This window comes from Anas acuta, chromosome 25, assembly GCF_963932015.1.
Source record: "Anas acuta chromosome 25, bAnaAcu1.1, whole genome shotgun sequence".
NCBI classification, from domain to species: Eukaryota; Metazoa; Chordata; class Aves; order Anseriformes; family Anatidae; genus Anas; species Anas acuta.
The window spans coordinates 1518260-1534792 of NC_089003.1; the positions used below are offsets into that span (position 1 = coordinate 1518260).

Consider the following 16533-nt stretch of genomic DNA (forward strand, 5'->3'; position numbering starts at 1 on the left):
ACAAAACACAGGGAGGGCCAGGCTTTGGAGGAGCTCCAGCACTGTGCCAGCCCATGACAGGTTAAAATAAATAAATAAAAGCCTGGCTCCTGCAACAAAAAGCTGCCGGCGGCAGCAGCTGGCGCCTTCCCAAAGACGGGCACGTGGGGAGAGGCTGGGGCTGCTGCTCCAAGAGCTTCCCGCAGGATTGCGTGTGGGTTTGCACACACAAGTATTTACACATCGCAGTTTATAAAGGCTCGAAATAGGACGCTCAAATGTAGCTGGTTTCATTTTTTTGGCCTGGCCTGGGTAGCTCTCTAGCAGGAAATGTAGCGAGGAGCAGGGCTACACGCGCATAAAGAGCGTTCCCTTTTTTTTTTTCTTCTTCTTTTTCTCAGGCTCCCACATGGTACTGCAAATAAACAGGGGAAAATAATTGCAATCAATCCATTAGGTTTAATCTGCTTCCTCTTAATCCCCGTCCTCCCCTGGGAAAAAAGCTGGAGCGGAGAAGAGGAGCGGAGCTCAAAGTGGGAGCTGGGAGGTTTCTGCCTGCAGCACCTGGGAAGAGCTGGAAGCACAGGAGGGACCGGGGGGGGGGACACCCACACATCCCCCCCCAGCCCTCCCTACATCCCTTGGTGAAGCTGGAGCGAGGGGAGAGGGAAAGAAGGAGCTCTGCGAGGTGGTCTTCATGTGTGGGATCAGCTGCGTTAGATGGTCCTGGGGGAGAGCAACCTGATTTACGGTTAGTGCAGGAGGGAATGAAAAAAAAAAAAAAAAAAGAGCAATAAGACCTGAAAAGGAGCCTGATGTTTGCATCGGCTGGGGAAAAGGCCCTGGAAAACTTCCTTCCCCTCGTTTATGGGTGCCTGGGGAGGGAGAGGTCGACCCCAGGCTTAATCTCGCATCTGCTGCAGCGAGCTCTGGAGGGGCTCCGCGGGCTGGCGGCTCCGGGCAGGGAGGTGAGGGAGGACAGACGGCCACCAGCACTGGGACATGGGGACATGGGGACAAGGACAGGCTCAAACACCCTCTCCAGCCACCATTAGCTCCTGCAGGGTGCCACTGCTTTGCTGAACCACTCGCTACCCCCAGCGCAGGGTCTCGGATAAGCACTAGGTCACACCTTTCTGTTTCCAAACCAGTCACAGAGAAAAAGGGGAAAAAAAAATCACCAAAAAGCACAACGAGCCCCCAACGCGGTGAGATGCTTCCATCCCACGTGTGAGCTGTGACCTTCCTTTATAGGATGGGAACAGAGCAGAGCTGCCAGAGGAGCAGCAGGGCTCTGCGAGTGGAAGAGCTCAGAGCACCCAGCCAAACCCAAACCTCACCTTGACACCTTCCCCAGGATCCCCCTCCCTCCCCAAAAGAACCCAGCGAAGCTTTTTGTAGGTTCCTCCTGCTGCTCTCACCCGGCTTTGTGAGTGCGGTGGCTGCGGGGATGGGGAGATTTGGGGTGTTTGGATCCCCTCCAGGCCACCCCAAGCTGCAGACAGCCCCCAGCCCCTGCTGTAAGGCAGCCTCACCTCCTCTCCTCATCCCCTGCGAGGCAAAATCTGCCCGCCACGTGCGCCAGCCGCATTCCCACCTAATGGGAAGCAGGCAGCAATTCTGGCCCATCAGCACATCTCTATCAACCGGGCTCAGGGAAATATGCGGGGTCCGTGCCTCCAAGGGGTTCTCGGCGCTGTCGCAGCACCCAGAAGCTCCAGCAGAAAGCTGGGCTGTGCCCGGGGGGGGATAAACCCAGCCCCAAAGGCAAAGGGAGCAGGGCAGAAGCAATACGCCCCGGTTCCTTGCAGGGGGGGCAGAGGTGGGATAAAGGCATCTCAGGGCATCCCCACAGCCCCGTATGGGGTAGGGGATGCAGGGGAACAAAGCACAAGTGTCCTGGGACGGGGTACCAAGGGACATCTAAGTGGTGGCAGAGCTCCTGGGGTCAAAGCCACCCCTAAAATACCGCAGCTATTTCTCACCCACCTGGCGGGGAGGGACACGTTGCCACCACGAGCAGGGACAGAAGCCACCTCCAGGCCACTGAGGCACCCAGCACATCCCAACTGTCCCTTTAGCACTGGGAAAAACCTCCCTGCCACACCACGACGCAGGGGGAAGGGGGGGGTCCTGCCCTTCCTCAGCCCTAAATTTCCCCCAGGTGCTTCTCCTGCGCTGCAGCTGGGGGCAAAGCCCAGGGAGGTGCTGATGGGGCTGGGTTTTAATGGATGTGGCCTCGCAGGAGCGAGCAGGGAGAGGTTAAACAGCCCCAGATGGATGCGTTTTGGGGGGAGTTAGCAAGGGAGGCAATGTGAGAGTGAATACAGCAGCCGAAATAAGGCAGCAGCCGCCACCCCTGTGCGTGCACAGCTACTATTGAACCATCTCAGGAAGACCCAGGGTGTAAGGGGCATGAGATTGTCCAAAATACGCTGAGAAATCCCGAGTCTAGCCCAGGAACGTGACAGCAAGGACACAAAACAAAAACCCCCGTAGTAACCCCGCAGGCAGGCTGAGCCTGAGGATAAACGGAGGGGGATGAAAAATGCTCTGGTTTCCCTCAAAGCACGGCTCTGAAATGGAAATCGCTGCTGGGGGGGTTCCTGCACTGGCAGCGCGCGCTCCTGTGACCGTTCGCAAGGGCTGGCTCGCTGTGAAGCTGCAAAGGAGCCACCTGGGCATTAGGCAGAGCTTTTTTTGTTGTTGTTTTTCTTCTGAGCAGACAGCGAGCTGCCAGCACCACGCAGGACGGGAGCAGCGAGCGCAGGATGGGGCCGAGCCCTCCGGCGAGCAGAGGCTGCCCTGTGCCCATGCGAGGCTCCAAGCTCCTCGTAGCGCCGAGCAGCTTCGTAGGAAACTTGCCAGCAGCTCGTTTTCCTGGTCTTTTAATTATTTCCTTTATTTTAGCATGAAAGGGGAAAGGAGGGGTGGGGGGGGGATGATTTACAGAGACCGGGAGAAAGTGGCTGCATTGGTTCCCTTCCAAGCACAGCTGAAGAGAAAATCACTGAGAGCAGGAAAAAGCCTCCAAAGGGCCTGGAAGAGTTGACTTTCTCCTGTTTCAAAGGCAGCATGGGACAGATGAGGGGGATTTTTGTTCCCAGGCAAATCGGAGACGGGCTCCGCACCCACCGCAGCCTCGGCTCAGCCAGGACGGGGCTGCTCCGAGCTCCTGTCCTGGGAAATTTGGCCCCACCTGGGGACAAATCCTGGCTGAGCCCCAGAACCGTGCCGCAAGGTGACCAAAGGGGTTTTAATTCCCTTGAAAGGTCCAAAAAAAAAAAAAAAAAGCCTGGTGTGCAGTTCTCTCGAGCTCATCAGTTCCCCGTGGCCGGGAGTCGGTGACTCATTTTCCCCATCCGAAAAACAAAGCGAACGTAAATCCTGCTCAAATACAAGCTCCCAGGTTAGTTTATTGCTGTCTCATTTTAAAATAAATATTTTATCCTTTTTTTTTTTTTTTCTATCTCCAGCTGCCACAGATTGCAAACTCCTCTTTGTTTTAGTCAGGAGAAGAAAAAACAAAAAGGGATGAAATTTTCATTAGAGGCAAACCGAGACTTCCCCGAGCAGAGTGAGCGGAGCTCAGCCCCTGCTCCCAGCCGAGGGTCACTGGCTTCGTGCTGCACGAAGCTGCCAAATGAAGCTCTCAGGAGTGGAGTTTGCTGCTTTTCCAAGCAGGGCTGGTGCCAGGAGAGCCGTGGGAAGGTGGCGAGGAGCGGCCAGCAGCAGCCCCTTCCCCAGCCCTGCCACCCTCCACGCGCAGGGGCCGGGGAAAAAAAAAAAAAAAAAAAAATCTGTCTTAAAGCTCAACTCCAGCCCACGCACATTCTCCTTCGTTCCCCTTTGTAGCTGGAAAGGGTTTGTTCCAGCTCTAATTGCTCCAGACCTGCTTTTCAGCCTGGAATAATCAGGGCTTTCTGCAGAGATGCTCCGGCGCGGCCCTGGAAAAAAACCAAGGCAGCGCGCACACGGCTCCGGGGTCGGGAACCAGAGGTGTAGAACAGTTGCAGAGCAGCACACGGAGATCCCAGCTGGCCCTAGCCAAGCCCAGCACCACCAGGGTTTTCCGAATTAGCCCATGGGAAGCAGCTTTGGGTCCCCGCACCCTTTCCCTGCCCTCCCGGCCAGGCTCAAGGCTCAGGAGCCCTCCTGGGTGATGCTGAGCCCATGGTGGGTGCCATGGACCCACACCACGCATGGGCACCCAGCACGGTCCTGATTTCCAGGACGGGGCAGGAAACTTCTTCAGCCCCTGCAGGCACTGCTCTGGGGGTCGATCACAGCCACGCACACCTTGGGGGGGGCAAATCCTTCCCCCCACCAAGGCCAGGCTGCCTGCACAGCCCCAGGAAAGCGCCGCCAAACAAACAATTTCCTCCCAAAGAACCTCAATTTTACACTTGAAGTGTAAGGATTGAAACGTTTCATGATTGAACCCAGGCGAAGAGTTCCTGGGAATTGCCTGCGCAACCATATGGATTTGTTCCGTGGCTTAAAAAACACAAACACAAAACCCCAAACCCCAGCCCCGGCTTCCCACCCCCTTCCTTCCTCCCCTCGGCTCAGAAAAAAGCCGCTCGCCTTCCAGCCGTGGCCGCTGGTTCCAATTATCCCCGTGATTAACTTTCTTCATTTTACGGGCGGCTCCTGCCAGGCGCCCCATTGCCACCCCGCTGCGGTGCGGGGGGCACAGCCCCAGGGCACCCCAGGGTGCTGGTGGGGGGGCACAGCGATGCCCGGGTCTCCTGCCCTGCTGCAGGGAGATGGGGAGGACGAGGCTCCTTCTGCTCAGCATCCCTCCGGGTGAACGATTACGGGCAGGAAAAAGGAAAAGGGAAGGGGCAGGGGGGGGCAGAAGAGGATGGGGGCAGAGCGAGGTGATGGATGGGGGTCAGGAAAGGTGGGATTTGGGGAGGGAGGGAGCGGGGAAGGAGGGGGACGTGGCGCTGCTCTTGCAAACACAGCTGCCTGGGAGGAAGGGGAAGGTGTGAATGGCAGAGGGAGCAGGTGACGTGCTCCATCTCGCTGCTCCAGCCCCTGGGATTCAGCTCGGAGTCCCCCCCAGGCACCCAAGGGTGCTGTCCCAGGACATCCCTGTGCCCCCCCACGACCGTACCTGTTCCCTTAGGGTGCAGCAGGCTGCGGGTGGTCCTACCCAGCACAGCCGAGTGCTCACCCCCTTCTCCATCCCTCCCGCACCCCCTCCAGCCCTCAGCAGGGTGGGAGAGGAGCAAGGAGGGACCGTGCCCCCCATCGCCCCCGGGGACCCTCCCTCGTTGCAGGGTGCCCCGGGGCTGGGCAGGGTCCCATCGCCAGCTGCGCTGCCGCCCTGACCCTGGCCATAAATCCTCCCCCAAGGTCCAGCAGGCGCTAGAAGCTGATTTGATTCTCATTTCCTTCTCTCCACTCAAGATTGAGCCCTTAATCCCCTCCAGCAAGCACTCCCCAGCCCTATCGCCCCCTCCCTTTTCCCTTTCCCTTCCCGTCCCCCCACCAGCATCCCACTGGGGCCAGCAGGGCTCTGCCACCAGCTCCGTTATTATTTGTCCCCTTCCCCGCAATTTTTTTTTCCAGGGAAATGAAGCTGCACGAGGAGGAGGAGGGAGATGGGGGCCGATGCCTGTGGTGTCCCCATACAGGGTTGGCTTTGCTCAGCAGCCCGGCTCTTCCCCACAAACATGACCCGAGGATGCTGCGCGTCCCCCGCATCCGCGCGTCTGGCTTGAGCGATGCACAAGCTGGAAGCCGGCGCTCAGCTGGGGCTGCGTGCACTCAATTAGCAGCTCGGAGCATCGCTGGGAGCCAGAAACCCCTAACGAGGGGCTGCGGGCTTCTGCCAAGATTCGCATCCCAGCCCCTCGTTGCCTGATCCCCCTCTCACGCCCGGAGCGAATGGAAACCGGGAACGAGATGGGACGTGGGAGAAAAATGTACATTGGGCAAACGTACTGGGCTCTGAAATCTGAGGATGGAGAGCAAACTGTGGAGGTGGGGGAGGAGCAGAGGTTGAATCCTGCGACTGGGAATTTGGGTTTTGACCGGCAGGTCGAGGCTGCAGAGCATCAGCACAAAAGCGGGGGCGAGCTGGGGGAGCGGAGGCGTCCTGTACCCGACCTGGGGACAATGAGAAGAGGGAATGGGGACACCAGATTGAGCACGGGTCTTTCCACACCTTGGGGCTGCCTTTGTCCAGATGAAAGGCAGGGGTTGGGTTACCAAATCGCACCCATCTCGCCCTCCCAGCACCGTCTCTTGCGGCCGCCCCCCTGCCGGCTCGGTTACCCCTGGGACAAAGGGGCTGGCGGCAGGGGGGGCTCCCAAAGGGGGACCCGGCCTGGCCCACGGTGCTTTCATCTTCCCCCTGCCAGCCTGGGGAGTGGAGATAACTCCTGCCCAGAGAGATAAGATCAGGTAGACACTCGGGACACCCGAAACCAGAGCGTTTTTCTGGTGCCTTCTGCCTGTTTGCAACCCAAGCCGCTCCTCCTGTCGCTGCGTGGGGTAGCACAGCCCCGGGCAGCTCCGGCTCCAGCAAAACTGCTGCTGCTCCCCTTCCACAGAGGCTTGCATGGCTTCTTTGTGCTCCCCTAAGCCTCGTCCTTGTCCTTTTGCAGGCGAGGGATGAACCGGGGCCGCCTCCGGCACGCTCCATCCCCATGGGGCTGCTGGCGGTGGGCGCAGCAGCTCCAATCCTGTGGGTCCTGGAGCTGTGCTGAGGGCTCGAGAAACCCAACTGCTGCCCAAAATGCTGCTGCAGTGTTTAAATGCAGGGTCCTTCCTCCACAACTGTCCCCCCACCACCCGGTGCCCACCAGCCCCGAGCCCAGCCTGGTGCCCGCAGCCACCGCAGCTCCTGGGACGCTGCTCTGGTTTGCAGGGAATGAGCCCAAAAATGCTGCTCGGCCCTCACCCAAGGAGCCTGGCCCCAAAAGGAGGACCGGGGCTGTGCCAGAGTGGGATGAGAAGCATCCACTGGTCACTGCAGAGCTTCTTGGCTTTTGGGGAAGGTTTCTTAACACAGTCGGAGGCTCGGAATAGGGGCTGGGGAAGAAAAAACCTCGCTCCAACCAAGCTCTGCTCACTCTGACATACCAAGCCCGGGCTGAGCTCAGCCCCAGGCACGCTGCATTTTCCTCGGAAAAGGAAGCACTACTTAGCTGGGACAGGGGAGCTGCAGAAGCGGCTGAGTTCTTGCTTTTTCCACCAACCCCTTTGACAGCAGAGGACTGGGGCATGCAGCGAGCCCTGCGGGCATCTCAAAGCAAGGGGTCCCAGCCTGGCTGAGGTGGGGTCCTGCAGCGTGGGATTACCGCAGGGAAAGCACCTTCCCTGGGGGATGTTCGCCCTGAAAAAACCCTCTGGGATGGGGCAGGAGCAGAGGAGCAGAGGTCCGGGCAGCCAGCACGACGCAGAGCTCTTCTTCAGAGCCCCGGAACCCACTGAAACGACGACTTTGTTCCCGAGAGAGACCTGCCCCTTCTTTGAAGTCACTACAAGTCCCCTGAAAGAAGGAGGCTTTTATGGGAAGGATAATTGCTCTTCATTGCACTGGGGAGAAGGAATCAAAGGCAAACAGCCTCCGGAGCATCTCTTCTGTGGGTAGGAGAAATATTGTATCTGGCTGCCCCCGCCTGCCCTGCTGGTGCTTCGGTCACCTCTCGGTTTTCATTCATGAGGTTCCCAAAATAACTTTTCCTTTGCATCAGGACAGGAAGCCATAAGAAACAAATCAAAGCCCAAGCCTGCTGAAAATGCTGATTCCTTCAGTGCACCGGGTCAGCTGAGGCTGCGAGCAGTTGGATAAGCAAAAAACGGAGCGAGTGCCTTTTAATTTCCTTGAAGCACAGCGAGTTGCCCGAATTTTGGCACTGATGCTTGCTCTGCATCCAGCTCCCAGCAGGTTGCATTTCGGTGGATCCGAGCCTTCATTTCAAGCTGTGTGCCGCAGAGAGAGCTTCAGCGATGACCACCAAGGGGAGCTTTCCACAACCCCGTGCCCTCCTTAAATCCCAGCTGCACCTCCAAAATTCAACGCTCGTGTCCTCGCCGCGACCGGGCTGCAACCTGCTGGTGCTGCCAGCTGAAGTGGGGAGCAAAACGGGGCACAGGGAGGTCTGCACAAGGCTGAGCACTAAAAGCTCTGCCCGAGCAAGGAACTCGAGGTAGGGCTCGCAAACCTTCCTGGCCACGGCTCCGGGAAAGTCAGCGTTTTGGCTGCAAAGCGCTGGTCGTGAGGCTGATCCGGTGCTGATTGAAGCGGGTCCCCAGGCAGGAGGGAGCGTGGGTGGCCGTGACTCAGGGTTTGGCTCCGGCCACGTGGGGAGCACATGGGGACGGCGCTGGCTGCGTGCACGGAGCAGAGCAGAGCTCAGCACCCACTGCTCCTCCGCTCCCCAGGGTGCTGCGTCCGTGTGAGCAACCCAAACGAGGTCCCAACCCCACCCCGGGGCACGCTGCGAGCTGCAAATTACCCTGGCTCAGCCTTCTCCACTCCCACCAGCAACTCTGCCAGGGCTCCCCACATTGCAGCCACTGCTGGGCTCGCAGCCGGCTCCGTCCTGGGCTGTCGGGGAGGTTTTTGGCCAGGCTGTAACCACCCCACGCTGCGGTTCTTTCAACCCATGGGCTGGCGGCAGCTGGAGCAAAGGAGCATCCTACGGCAGGGTGTGGAGTGAAAGCCTTGTCCTCAGCCCCTGCCTGGCTCCGAGAACCTGCAGAAAGGGCAAGAAACAACAAAAAAATAAGCTAAATGCCCCGTTTCTGCTTGCAGGAGGGCACAGAGAGCTGCCACCTGGGGAAGGGAAGGGTGCAGGGAGGGGAACAGCCCCGGAGAGGGGGAGGACAAGAGGCACAGCTTCGTGCAGCACATCTGGAGCAGGATAAGGCCATCTGCCTCCATCAGCCTGCCAGCTGCTGAGCGTGCACGGAGCCAACCGCAGCCCCCCCCGGCCGGCGTCGGATCCAGCGCTGAGCGCAAAGCAAATATTTTCGCAAGATTCCCAGGGAGCGCAAAGCGAGTGGGGTCCCCGCGGCCACCGGCACGTCGGAAACGTTCACTTCTCCCTCCCCTTTTACATCTATTTTTACACGCTCGTTACTCAGCGGTTTTAAGACGCTTCTGACCCACCCTGTCATGTTGTAAGACTTAATTCTCGGCACAGCGGGAGCTGCTCGGGGCTTTTAGCCGGGCCAGGGTGCACAGGGCGAGCTCCGACTCCGTGTGCGTGCATGCAAAACACCGCGGCCGTAAAAAACACGTGGGAGCGTTTTGTTTCCCCAGTGGATGACAAAAATGCATTAACGGATTATTATTATTAAGCTGGGGAATGACAAATAATCCACCTCCGAAGAATTCTGTAGTGAGAAACAGCTGTGCAGGGCTCGGTCGTAGCAAGCATCTTCCCCAGGACCAGCAGCTGGGAGCCACGGGGAGCAAAGGAAAGGGAAGGAAGCGTCTTATAGGAAATATTTCATCCGGCAGGTGCCTCAGGTCCCAAAAGCTTCTCAAAAATAAGCGTATGAGGAGTTTGCAATGAGTAAATAGCCAGGAGAGGGAAGAACCCAGGTCTGATTGAGGCTTCCAGGCTCAGCACCACCCCTGCAGAAATCCGGCCTGGGTTTCGTGCTGGTAACAGAGTTCAATGTAAACACATTTCACATGGACCTGAAAAATGACCTCAAAGCTTTATCTGGGATTGAGAAATCTCTCCCCAGCCCCTCGGCTCCTCTCCCCCCCTGCAACTGGCCGGGGAACGAAGCAGCAGCGGCGCACGAGCGCTGCAGGGGCGCGCAGCTTCCTGCCTCCGGATGCGAATCTTCTCAAGATCAGGCCAGAGATGCTGATTTCCTAACGCTTGCTGTCACACTTCTCCTTCCTTAATCAGATGGGAAACGATTCAAGCGACACAAACGCCCTCTGCCAGAGCTCTGACCACCCTTTGGGCCACGGCGGCTGCTGCAAAGAGCCCCGGGGAGGTCGTGGGCAGCAAGCCGGGGCTCAGCGCTCGCCTCTGGGCACAGCGGGGAAGCAGCAGCTTGCTCCCAACCCTGCCTCTTAAAATCAGCGCTGAGAGGTGATTCTGGGATCATGTTAATTAAAACACATCCGGCTGCTCAGCCTGCAGGGGAACACCACGCAAGGATGTGACTGCATCGGGGGCTCGCTCGCTCCTGGCTCTTGTTGACGCAGGCAAAAAAAGGAGTGATGCTGGGACTGGAAAAGGGTCGGCACTGCCTGAGCTGCAAGATGAAGGGTTTTGGAAGAGGGATTCATGTTGGCTGCCTCCAGATCCACAGGTGTTTGGATTTCAGGCCTTCACTTCAGCTCTCAGCCCCCAGACGCCCACTGAACTGAAGGAGCTTGGGATCCTCTGCCCGGCCATGCAGCAGGATCAGCCCCACACTTGCACCAGGACCCTCTGGACCCACAGCCAGCCCTTTTATCCTACAGATGGGGAGGATTTAGCCCCAAACTGGGCAGAGAGGCAGCATCCTGCGGGGCAGCAGCAAAGCAGCTGTTTGTCCTTCTCCCCACACCATGGCTCTGACAGGCTTTCAGCACTGCTCAACCACCACGTCACCCCACGTGCTTTCCCCTCTGCTGTAACCGAGCAGAATCGTCCCTTTTTACAGCTCCTGGTTTTTATCCAGAGTGAGGAGAGCCTGGGAACGGCCCCATCACCTTCCTGGTGCTCCCAAAATACGCTGCTCACCAGCTCCTTTCCCTCTGAAGGCTGAGCAGCATCCTGCAGCCCCCGAGGGTTTGGGCACGGGCATCCCCAGCACAGCACCTCCAAAAGCCTTAGCAGGTGAAATGGAAAAAAAACAGCAGTGGGGTCTTGTCCCCAAGACATCAATGCACTTGCAGAGCTCCTGGAAGATTTGGCAGGATTTTATTAGCTGAGTTTCCTCCCCTCCTGGCTGGCAGCACAGGACCCCGACACCCAGCACCCAGCTCCGTACCTGCTGCATCTCTGGGGCTCCCGGCTCTGCTCTCTCATCCTCTCTCTGTTTTTGGCTGTTTCGGCTGGCAGCAGGCTGACCTGGACAAGCAGTGGATTAAACCAGTCCAACCCCACTTCACTGGGATTTAGGAGAAAGGAAAACGCAGCTTTATTACCCCTAATTAAAGCAAAACCGCAGACCTGCTCCCCTCTCAGGAACAGCGAGCACTTCCCAAAGAAAGCCAATTTCCCCCCCTTTTTTTCCTCCTTTCACCTTTCGGGCTCCCCCAGGTTCATTTAAAACCAATTAAGCTCTGGCCACACCTGGCTCCATCCCGCAGTGGATGCAGGTGAGCGGGGTCAGGTTTGGGGGGGGGATGTGGCCCCAAGCGTGGTGCAAAACCCCCCAGGGAGGACCTGGGAAGCTGCAAGAAGCTTTCCTGCTCAGCTGGGATAGGAAGATAACGGATACGAGCTTTTCCAACGAGAAATTCAACCCAAAACCTGTGATGAAGACAATCCTGCGTGGTTTTATTGCTCCATAAATCACCCCCCCGGCCCCAGGGATTACCCCGGGTAAATCATCACCTCCTCTTAAACAAAGTCCAGCGCAGGTTCAAGTGGGAACGGAGGGAAACGTTATCCCTTTTTCCGTCCCTGTTCCCCGTCTTTCCCCTTTGGGAGGAGGTTTGGGGTTTTCAGTGAAAGTCGCCGCTCGTGCTCGGGGGTTGGGATTTGAGCCGCCGACACTTCCCCTGCTTTCCATCAGCTGCAAACTCTCCGGTTCCCAGCGAAAGGAAGAAACAAATAAATAAAGGCTGCTATAAAAACAGACACGTTCTGCAAGGATTTGGGGGGAAATAAAACCCCAGCTTCCTGTTTACAAGAAGAAAAGGAAAAAAGAAAAAAAAAAAAGAGGGAGGGAGGAACATTTTTGACCAACGCAGAGCCAGTTTAGCCACGAGCGCTGCCTTTGCACCGACGACCTCGTGGTTTAGCTGTCGTGCTGCCCGGCTTTCCTGGGAGCCAGAGCAGGATGCGGCCACCTCTGCCTGGCTGGGATGCTCCAGTTTGTGGCTGTGGTGTGCTCAATCCCTTCTTTTCCCTTTCCTCTCCACCCCACAACCATCTCCGCTGCCTCTCCACCGCGGAGCTGCCTCTCCCCATCACCCCAACCAGCTCAGCGCCCCTCTGGGCGACTGCAGCCCCGCGTTTTCAACAGCATTAAAAGCTCTAATAGAAAAAAAAAAATAAAAATAAAAAAATAAAAATAAAGGGAAAAAAAAAGAGACACTTCCACCTTCTCTCCCTCCACAGGGAGAAGAGGAGCAATGAAATTAAAAACGACTGCAGGGTTCCAGGGTGCTCCAAGAGGGGGTGCCCCATGCTGTGGGGACAGGGACCCTGCCACGAGCTCACCCCCTGGGGATAAAGCCTCTGGGACCCCTGTGGGGTGGCTGTCGGTCCCGTCCCCACAGGAGCCTGGCTTTGCTCCCGTGCCACTGCTGAGCACTGTTTATTTGGGGTGGATTAGCGGGCGGGTTGCGGAGCGTTGCCCTCTGCATTCCCCGCCGGCTCCCTGCAGCACGGAGCCGTGATTGGAGCCGTGAGAGCCTGCAACAGGGCTGAGGCAGCTCGGGAAAGAAATTTCCCCGGCCCCAATTAGTTGCAGGATGGGCCACGGGGGCTGCAATCCGGCTGTGTCATCAGGGCAGGCACAGGAGAGGACTGGAGGGGACACGGAGGAAAAATCCCCTAGGAAAAGCCTGTGCTGCTCCCCTCCACCTGCCCCTGCGGACAGCAAAGAGCTCAGACACCAAATCACTCCCACTCCCCCAAACAAACGCCTGCCCCCATGACGTTAGAAAGAGCAGGCAACAGCTGGGACATCTCAGCTTTTCCCTCTTTTGCCTCCCACCGCTCCCAATTTCGGGTCTGAGATGAGCAGGTCCCCTTTCCCCAGGCTGGGTTTTACAGCCGCAGATGTTTCTTGCTCGGCGCGAGGCTGGGCTGAGCTGCTCGCTGCCCGTGCTCCCAAGGGCTGGGAGAGCCAGGGCTTCCCCCAGCCTGGTGTTTTGCTTTTTACAGGATGATTTGCCCAGCACGCAGTGGGACTGAACCCATTTGCCCAGGTTTGAGGCAGCGAGCAGTGGCAGTGGCGTCCCCATATCCATGCATTGTCCTCACCCCACAGATGCTTTTCTGTGCCAGTTCACAAATTCTGCCTGAATATTGCCCATGGAAGCTGCCTGAGGAACAAAGGAAACATCTCCAGCAGATCTTTTGGGCACAGAAACACACTGGCTCTCCAGGAAAACCTTGGAGAAACCAGCTCCATGGGTGTATTTTCCCAAGTGGTTATGCCCGCTGCCATCCAGCAGAGCATCCCGTGAGCAAAAAGGGCTGCGAGACGAGGAACTGATCCTCCTCATCGTGCTGAGCCCTGCTACGTGCTCGTCCCAGCTGCCCCCTTCCCCTCTCCCCAGCCCCAGGGTAGCTGCAGCCCCCGTCCCCTCCGCAGCTTTCCCCGGGATCTATAGCGGATCAATACCCGTCTAGGCAGGAGGTGAAAGGTGACCACATTAAAATACACTTAGTAAACACCATCCGCAGAGCCGGTGAGAAGGCGAAGGCAAGAAATCATTTTCAAGCAGCCCCTGGAAGACACACAGCAGGACAGAGCCGCGTCCAAGCGCCGATAAATCTCAGCCGCGGGTCCGAGCTCGGCAGAGAGCAGCCTTGGATCGAGCTGGACAGGGGCTGATGGCTGCGAGCACACGGGGATTTATTTCCTTTCCAGGATGGAAATCTGCCCAGATCCTCTTCCTGCCCAGGTTAATTTGGATCAGGCTGGTGTTCAGCTGCAGGAGCAGCTCAAGAGGTGCAGCCCAGGACCCTTCCCCTCTGCAGGGATGTGGTTGGGAGCAGCCAAGTGGCAGCATTTCCGAGGGGTGATGCTCAGTCCTCGCTGTCCGTGCCAAAGCCAGGAGCTTTTCTGCACCCAGAAGCATCTCTGGTTTCCAAGAGATTCCAGCTGGGACCTCGGAGGGCAAGAAGTATCCCTGGGAAAGCTCAGCGGGTCTGAACAAAGGGACAATGCCTGCAGCAAGAGCAGGCAAAAAAAAACACCTCGAAATGCGAGCAAGGGCAGGCAGAAACCTCTTGCTTCTTTTGAAGCATTTTTGGGAAAAGAGGACTTGATGCCCGTTTGTTTCTACAACCAAAATGACCTGAAGGATGGGCTGGACTCCCAGCAATGAATCCTGGCTGCCAGGCCAATAGATCCACCCAGAGCAGGGAAAGCTGTGCCACGGGTGGGGGGAAGCCCAGAAGAAAGCAGAAACTCTCCAAGGGAGAGAAAAGCCTTGCCCGAGACAGCCAAACACCCTGCATCTGGCCCCAGCACCTCCAACCCCAAATCCCCCAAATCGGAGCCTTTTTGCCACCACCTGCTGGGGATGGAGAGGTTCTGGCAGCTCCTGCACCCGGTGGTGATCCAAGTACCAGCCTCGTCCTGCTCGCTAGATCCCAGAAATCCATGCCCAAAGCATCAGAGCTCAGGAAAAATTGGGGTCCTTGCTCAAACAGGGAATAATATTTCAAGCAGGAGGCATGGCAGATTCAATAAAATACCGCCTCCGAGCCCTGCTTAGGGCAGCAGAGCTTCCAGCGACTGCTAGTGGCATCCATTGATCTGGGAAATTTATTCCCTGGGGACTTACAGGAAATGGTTTGAATCAATTTAGACCCAATTATCACACCAGTCACCGAAGAGCAGGGGAAGGAGAAAGCTTTACCCACGCTGCCGCAGCAGAAGGAAAAACCTGTTAAAAAATGAGCGTATTACCCAAAGCAGGACTTGGTGGGATCTTTAAGGATGCCCCAGCATTTCCAGAAAAGAGCTTCAGTCCTCAAAACTGATAAAACAACCCCACTGGGGAGCAGCCCAACATCTCCATTTAGAACTTCAGGCTCTGCCAGCAGGCAGATGAGCTTTCCAAAGCCGTGGCAACACCTTTGTGCCTGTACAGGGAGCAGCAAAACACCCAAACCAGAGCTGCTGGAGGTGGTTCCGACACAGATTTTGGCACCAGGAGCTACGTTGGTACCTGGAGAGCGAACCAGAGCCGAGCCACCCCATCCATCCTCTCCCTCATCCAGAGGGACCATGGCTCTGCTCCACGCCAGCCCAGAAGTGCTCAGCCCCAAAAAGGACCTCAGACCCGAGCTGGAGCTGCTTTCCTAATGAATAAGGGAGGAACTGGTCACCTGAACATCCTCAGAAGATGCAAAAAAATAAATCCACATCCTCCCCTTGCTGTCTCCTCACCATCCCTTCCTCCTTGCAAGCTCTGCTCAGGAACGGGGAACCAAACCCTCCGCAGATGCACCTGGGCTGCGTGAGCTTTATCCTAATGGGGGGAACAGGCAAGAAGTCAAGGCTGTTAAAGACTTTCTGGTTCCTGGATCCCAAAACCTTGCGCTGAGCTGAAGTGGCTTTCTTGAAGCACTTTAGAAAGTGCTAAACAGGTCCGTGGCTGCACACCAGCAGGGCTGTGTTTATGCCCCGTTTATAAGCACTTAACACCTCCCGGTTGTCTTTGCAGAGCAAGGCAGGGAGCGGAGCTCTGCTGGCACAGCTGATGGAATAAAGGGCGACCCGCAGGGGGGCAGCGGCTCGTGGAGCATCACCGACACCATCGGACGGGCTCATTGCCGAGCTCCGGGCCAACAAATCGTGCCTGGTGCCAGGAAATCCTGGGGCCTCGCTTCGTGCTATAAAGGAAGCCCTTCGGTTGGATTTAGGGATGGAGAAGGTTGGGGCGTGAGGATGCGAACCCCGAGATTTGGGCTTTACCTCCCTTGATGCTGTTTTACTAGAGGATGTTTCTTATCGACACCACAGCCATGAGAAAGGGATTAAAAGTTTTCACGGCTTCTCCTGCAAGGAAGCAGCACCTGGGAGCCTTTCTCTGACTGATGCTGCCCCCCCAAAAAAAGCATCCTGGGGCCAGAGCTTGCCATGGGCAGGGAGAGGACGAGGAGACGCTGTTCTCTCCAAAGAGGCATTAAGGGAAATCAGTTCTGTCCCCATAGCACATTTTCTGCTCCCCCTGCTCTTGGGACAGCTGGGCAGGCTTTGGTGCTGGAGCTGGGCTCCAGCTGCCCGCGTGGCATCACAATTAGCTGCGGGCTGGCGGCTGTGATGGCTGTGCGGGGGGATGAGGGCTTCAAAAGGAAGATCGGGCAGCAGGAACAAGCACTGCCCTTCTCCCAGCACCCCTGGGGGGAAGCCCAAATAATTCTGTTAAGGGAAGAGCAGGGAAGGTGCTGGCAGCGCTCCCAGCCAGTGATGCTGAGGGTCTTCCCCCCAGCACCAGGCAGGGACCCCCCTGGTGTGGGACCCCCAGGTGAGGTTTGGGGGGGACCCAAGCAGCCTCCGGGCATGGCCATGCTGGATCCATTCACCAGCAGCTAAAGCGGGGTCTGGGGAAGCAGAGAACACCCAGAAACACCCAATTCCTAGGGCAAAGTCCTCAGCAGAAGGCAACATCACAGGGAAGAGCCAGACCTCCCAAAAAACAGCTGAACCTCAATGAACTGG

General features: G+C 57.3%; 1 long non-coding RNA gene across 1 annotated transcript; it reads right to left on the reverse strand.

Moving 5' to 3' along the window:
- Positions 1 to 6843: 6843 nt before the first annotated feature.
- On the reverse strand, positions 6844 to 11373 carry LOC137844459 (uncharacterized). Its single transcript, XR_011089905.1, has 2 exons — positions 10948 to 11373; positions 6844 to 8696 (listed from the first exon to the last, which is right to left on the reverse strand). It is a non-coding gene; the product is annotated as an uncharacterized lncRNA (long non-coding RNA).
- Between the last annotated feature and the right edge of the window lie 5160 nt (positions 11374 to 16533).